Consider the following 6283-nt stretch of genomic DNA (forward strand, 5'->3'; position numbering starts at 1 on the left):
TTCCTTTCAATGAATCTCAGCAGAACCAAGGTCCAAATAGACCAGAACCGGTTCAGAGCAGAACCTTAAAGCTTTATGATTGAATTCATGATGATGTTTATTTATAATATTTATAAGTTCTGATGTTGGACCTGATATGATCCAATCAGAACCTTCTGTCCAACACCAGAGAACCGTTAAGATCCGGTGGTTCCGATTGTCCAGTCAGCTTTACAAGAAACCACCAGAACCAGAGCTGTTCATGGCTGAACACCAAATATTTATGACCCGGTCAAGAACTTCCAACAGAACCTTATGGGGCCCGTTTGGCCTGTTTCCGAACTATACAAATCCGTTTCTCACCTGTTTTGGACCTGGTTCTGACCCGGTTCTGACCTCTTTTTTTTTTCTTCTTCTTTTTTTTTTTTTAGACCTATTCCAGAGCTGTTTATTCCCCATTTTGGACCTGGTTCTGAACTGTTTTTGACCCGGTTCGGACGTCTTTATAAAACCTGCTTTAGATCTCGTTCTTCCGTGTTTCGGAGCCAGTCTGGACTCGGTTCCGGACCGGTTCTGACTGACTTCAGGGACTCATCGGGTTTTTTCCTGCAGGTCGCGTTCAGGTGACTGAAACTTCCTGCTGCTTCCTGGTCAGGAGTTTGGACCTTCAGAACCAGCGGGGCAGTTTTATCATCCCTCATTAAACTGACCGGAGCTGCAGGTTCGTGTTTACAGCCAAACCTTTGGACCCGTCCGGAACCGCGCCCACTGGGAGCAGAAATCAGCTGCAGCGAGCCGAACATCTGATGGATCAGTTGATGCTGATTAACAGAAAAGTTAAACTGAAAGAGAACACACACACACACACACACACACACACACACACACACACACACACACACACCGCGCCCATTATCAACCTCACATCTTTCTGTTGAAGTCAAACAGAAAGCAGCGTGAAGCTCTGAGGTTAAACTGATAGTTGGTGATTTTCCAACTGTGGCCTACTCCAAGTAACGAGTACAAAGACGCAGGAGGAGGCGGGGCTAATGCTCACCTGTGGACAGGTACATTCATGAGAAGCCTTCAAACTGACACATCAAACATTTTCTCTTTAATCTTTAAATCATCTTTTATTTTCCTAAATCTGAAGATTATCTGGAGGTTTTCTGCTGCAGTGACCAAATGAAAGTTTATAAAAACATAAAAAACCCAAAACATCCTGTGATATTAGGCTGTTTAAGTTCCTCTGCAGAAATCTGGGCCAACTGTTACAAAACTACATTGGAGGCATAAACATGATCATGAGAAAAATAATTTATTTAGGAAAAATCTAAATGATTAAAATTCATTAATGTAATGAAACAGACAGCTTTAAAATTTTACAAAACCAGAATTTTAGTAAATTAGTGAGTTACTGAGTTTAATTTATAAATTTAATCTGTTTAAAATCTGACATTTCTGAAAAAAGACTGTTTCATTTTGAGAGTTAAACTGGAATAATGTGAATAAAACTTCAAATTTTTATTTGAAGTTTAACATAATTATGAGTCTAATTATGTTAGACTCATAATTACTGCTGAGTCTAACATATTATTATTCAGCTATTATTATTCTAAGCTTAAAGAGGCAGTTGCTCAGGGCGACAGCTTTTGGGGTCACCCACAGATTTTTATTTATTTCTATTTTTTATGAATGTTTTGCTGACATTGTACTTTAATAAATATTAATAATAAATAATTTCACACAAACATCAACATAGAAGAAAATATGACAGTCTAGTTTTTGGAAATATTTTGTAGTTTAAGGCTTATAAACATAAATTAATTAAATGATGGTTCTGTAAGAATTATTGTAAATGTTCGGTGGTATATTAAATATGATTAAATATGTGTTTATATCTAGTACAATCTAAATATTGACCAGTTTATACTCCCAGCTAACAATATAAAACAAAAGTTTTGACTTTATGATTCATGCTGGATTTAAAAAAAAATAATAATCATTTTCTGGAGGCGTCAGAAATTCAAGGATTTAATTTGACATTTTATTCCTACAGCTCAACCCAAAACAACAACAGAATAAAATAAATGAATATAAATTGATGAGCATAATAAATATATATACATTTATATAAATGGTACAAATAAAACCTGACTGTACATGTAAAGTAATATTATAATATTACATTAAGATTAATTTGTTTTTAATAGGCAGACTTAATTATCCAGATCTTTTTAATTTTTTCAAACTTTCTCCAATATTTGACACTACAACATTTTTTATAAATAAATCAAAAAAACATTTTTATAGATGATTAATAAAGGCTGGACAGACTGGAACAAACTCCTCCAGATTATTCAGCTAATTTCTGGTTTCTGTTCCTTTTTCCTTGTCATCATCGTTTCTGCTCTCTCTCTCTCTCTCTCTCTCTCTCTCTCTCTTTCTGTCTCTCTCTCTTTCTCTCTCTCTCTCTCTCGCTCGTCCCGTCCCAGAGGTCCAGCTGTTCGGTTCTTGGATCGGCGCTGACACACGGATCTTCCTGGAAGCTGAACTCCCTCAGTTCTGATTCTCCAGGGGTCAGAGGTCAGAGATTGGTCAAGTCCATTTTTAAACCTGTCTGCAAACCTTGGCCATGAGACTTGAATCTCCTTAAAGGGCCAGTATCGTGTAAAATCTACGTTTCTGCTCTTTCCATCATGTTAAATGTTTTTCCTGGAGTGTTGCTTTGATTCTTCAATGTTTGAGAAATCCTTTAGTCTCCATGGCAACCATTGAGCTGTCCTAATCGTCTAGGTGGACCTAGCCCCGCCTTCGAGGCGCAGCTCCTCCCCCACTCTGCTCCTTCAGACTAGCCAGCAGCAATTAGCAACCAGCTGCTGAGCTCGTTAAAGGAGCTGCTGCTCAGAGCAACACTGGTGAAAACATTAATGGGTTAACAGAGGAGCCATGTTGGGATGACTTCCTGGAGGCGGAGCTTCAGACAGAGCAGGAGTTCTTAAAGAGACGGAGGCCCAATTTCAAGACGTTCAATCAGGAAGTCAAATTTGATATATACTATTTTTATAACTGAAGGTAAAAAAGTTACTGGATTGTGCTATAAAATGGCCGCCATGTGTCTGGAAAACAGAGTTAAAATTTTATTGGCATTGATTTTATCTGTTTAACCGTGTCATTTAATCCTGTTTTGAATTTTTAATTCATTATTGTGTGCTTAGCTTTTTCACCTTAATTTATGCTTTTGAACATCTTATTTCTTACTGACGCTCAGCTCTTTGTTTCCGTGGCGACGGTGCTTTTTGATCTCAGGTTTATTAGCGTAAAACATTTCAAACCAGTTCAAAGAGTTTAATATCTTAAAAACATCAAACAGTCATGAATTATGAAACAGAAATAAACATTACAGTTTGTCAAATACCATCATCAAAATCACCATGTGTCCTTCTGGTCTTCAGCTGGTTCTGGTTCTGTTCAGTTTCCCGTCCGGACCGCTCGGAGTTTCCAGAAGCTTAAATAACTTTGGAACATTTATGGAAATAAATCAATCATTCCTGCAGGAGCGGCACTAATTTGTCTTCTTTACATTTCCCTCGGAGGACAATCCGTTCCCAACGTGAAACTGGGTGGAGCGGCCCGCAGGGGCCCGCAGGGGCCCGCAGCGGGGAAGGAAACTTCCTGGAGCGGCATGAAGCAGCAGGAGCTGCTGGGGGCAGCGAGGCACTGGGAGCTGTGGGCCGACTGGTTGGTCGGGAGAAAAACCCCAACCAGGAAGCAGCAAACGGGCCTGAAGGCTCCGTCTAATTCAGGGGGTTTCTGCTCGTCTTTATGTGTTTGTTGTTCCAGTTGGAAACGGACCGGTTCTGATGGGAACCAGTTAGAACCCAACTGGGGCGCCTCCTTTATGTTTCCATTATTAAAACTCAGAGCGGATTCTGGTTGGAGATAAAACGTTTCATTAAACCTGAAACTTTTTCCTGCTTCTGATGTATGGAAGCCCTGAAGGGCCACAAGAGAAAAAAAACGTTTTTATTTTATTTGGTGTTTTTGATGAGGGGTTTTCCTAAATATGATCATGTTTTATTTTCTCCTGACATTAAAAGTTATGTGCAAGTAAAAAAAATAAAAATCCAAACTATAAATTTAATTTTTATAATATTTAACTTTTTCTGACTATACAATATATTTATTTCATTTCTACAGAAAACAACAAACTGAGTGTAAAAGAAAAATGTTTTCTCTTGCTTAAGTCTTGGAGGGCGAGTGAAAAAAACGCCACACCATTAAAAAAAACATTTTTTTATAAGTTCTTCTCTTCTTTTGCTTAAGTAAATATTTTTCAGTTTTGTTGGATAAGGAGAAAAGACTTAGAAAAATAGCACAACAGATTTTTGCACATTACATTTTATTATGCTCTCCTTTGGAAGAACACTTTTTTATTTGACTTTTTTCCTCATGTCTCAGTTATTTTCTGGTTTACCTTTTGAAGACATGAGCTAAGATCACATAACTAGGGTTGGGCAAATCGATAATCAATCATATTCAGTCTAAATGAAACTGCCTGCAGACTCAATATGTTTGCTGATGGAAACCATAAAAATCACTAAAAGCTGCTGAACTCCAAACCAGGAATAAAGTTCCCTCTCCAGGCAATAATTTGACGTTTATTGACGTCATTATGACTTTTCTCCAGAAGCCACCAGGGATTCTCTGACAACTAGTCAGCAAAAACTGCAGCATACTAAAAATACAAACAATAAAAACAGTATCATAAATGCATAAAAGTTCCCACGGAGCAGCAGATTGAAGCTGCAGCTTCTTTCTCTTTTCCCAGTTTTATTCATCTGTGGACAGTTAAAGCTGAACTATTATCCAAAATCCACCTGTTTTATAAATAAATAAATACATTTGTTTTGGAGAGAATAAAAGTTTATTTTAGTCTCTCCTGCTGCTGCGTACTTATAACCCAAAGCACCAATTATAAACAATAATTCCTGTTTCCGCTAATGCTAACGTGCTACATCTCTCTGGGATTCTGCAGTAGCTAATGCTAAAGCACTGATGTGTTCAGTTAAATTCAAATTATAAGAAGCTGCAACCCTGAGGCCCAATTTAATTTTGACATACCGTATTTTCCGCTCTATAAGGCGCAGAGAATAGACGCTACAGTAGAGGCTGGAGTTACGTTATGCATCCACTAGATGGAGCTGCACTAAATGGAATGTCAACACAACGATCCGACTCCGACTTCCTGGGCCGGGGCGTGGCCGGACGATGGTCACCCTTCTCCGTTGGCGCACAGCATGTTGGTGGAGAACGTGGTGCTAAACGACCTGCAGACGACCTGATTCTAGACGGTCGGTAGGTAGATAGGTCAGTCAAACTTTATTAACAAACCAGCATTCTGACAACTATCCCAGCATGCACCGCGCGCTTCTTCTTCTACGGGTGAAAATGAAGTCGGCGGCTGCTTACCGTAGTTGCTAGACCTGTTGTGGCTCAATATTGGTCCAAATATAAGGACCGGATTGTAAGGCGCACTGTCGGCCTTTGAGGAAATTGAAGGTTTTTAGGTGCGCCTTAAAGTGCGGAAAATACGGTAACTTTTACCTGTTGTATGTGTTTATCTTGTTCTACTGTCTGAGTTGTACTTTTGTGTCTTGTTTGAAATAAAGAAAAAAGAGAGAGAACCTGAGGAGAGGAAACGGACCTTCTGCATAAAGCCACTTCAAAATAAGAGCATGAACATCAACATCTAACTTATTGAATTCTTAACAGTTAATAAAACTTCACCACAGATACCAAACTTTATTCATCTGAAAGCCAAGTGAATCAGCGTTTTTAGATTTATCCAGAAATATAATTCACTAGGAAGCTAAGGGCTCCAAACGTTTTAAAGTTAGCAAAAATGCTAAAAAAAAATTGCTTAGCTAGTAGCACATTAGCAGGTGCACATTAGCAGGTTAGCTAACGTACTAATCTGTTAAAATATCTCTTCATCACATTTTGATGAAATGTGATGGCTCAGGCACAGAGGAAACAGTTAATTTTCGGTAAGAGAAATCAGTTTCCCTCACTGCAGGCACCTGGTCTGGCTGTTAACTCCCTGCTCAGGTTAAACATCTGGATGTAGCTTCACTGACGCTGTTCTTTTCTACACCCAACTGCTGCTTCATGACCCGGCCATGCACAAGGCTGTTAGCAGATATTAGCTGGGCTGAGGTTAGCAGATATTAGCTGATGTTACCTGATATTAACTGATGTTACCTGATATTAACTGATGTTAGCTGATGTTAGCTGATATTAA

At 38.8% G+C, this 6283-nt stretch overlaps 1 long non-coding RNA gene across 1 annotated transcript in view; it reads right to left on the bottom strand.

The window, feature by feature from the left end:
* Positions 1–5118: 5118 nt before the first annotated feature.
* The window catches only part of LOC107833568 (uncharacterized), an 18916-nt gene continuing 17751 nt past the window's right edge, over positions 5119–6283 (bottom strand). Inside the window, exon 3 of the long non-coding RNA XR_001659330.1 lies at positions 5119–5227. This is a non-coding gene — a long non-coding RNA (uncharacterized LOC107833568). The remainder of the gene's footprint in view (positions 5228–6283) is intronic.

The sequence above is a fragment of the Poecilia formosa genome, unplaced genomic scaffold, assembly GCF_000485575.1.
Source record: "Poecilia formosa unplaced genomic scaffold, Poecilia_formosa-5.1.2 Scaffold408, whole genome shotgun sequence".
Lineage (NCBI taxonomy): Eukaryota > Metazoa > Chordata > Actinopteri > Cyprinodontiformes > Poeciliidae > Poecilia > Poecilia formosa.